Source organism: Wasmannia auropunctata, unplaced genomic scaffold (genome assembly GCF_000956235.1).
Source record: "Wasmannia auropunctata unplaced genomic scaffold, wasmannia.A_1.0 LD272867.1, whole genome shotgun sequence".
NCBI lineage: Eukaryota > Metazoa > Arthropoda > Insecta > Hymenoptera > Formicidae > Wasmannia > Wasmannia auropunctata.
Window position 1 is genome coordinate 1 of NW_012090023.1, and position 330 is coordinate 330.

A 330-nucleotide genomic window follows, 5' to 3' on the forward strand; every position below is an offset into this window, starting at 1 on the left:
TATATTTTTATTTTTAATTTTAATGTTTCGAGTTACATACATTTCTTTTTTTAAATAATTCAAAATATTAAATAATAATGCAATATATAATGAAAAAATAATAATGTTCTATTAATAGTAATTAGTATATTAGATATTAGATTTCAATGGTATATGCAATATTACATTTTCTAAAAATATATCATTTCTATATGCATTGTCATCACTGTGGAGAGAATGACCATCATCATCCGGTATGGTCTAGTGGCTAGGATACCTGGCTCTCACCCAGGAGGCTCGGGGTCGATTCCCGGGACCGGGATCTTATCTTTTGCTCTTATTCACCCTAAA

The 330-nt window shown here is 29.4% G+C and overlaps 1 non-coding gene across 1 annotated transcript; it reads left to right on the plus strand.

Annotated features, from left to right (window-relative positions):
- Window positions 1–229: 229 nt before the first annotated feature.
- On the plus strand, window positions 230–301 carry Trnae-cuc. The gene has a single exon. It is a non-coding gene; the product is annotated as a tRNA-Glu (tRNA).
- The last annotated feature ends 29 nt before the right edge of the window (window positions 302–330 follow it).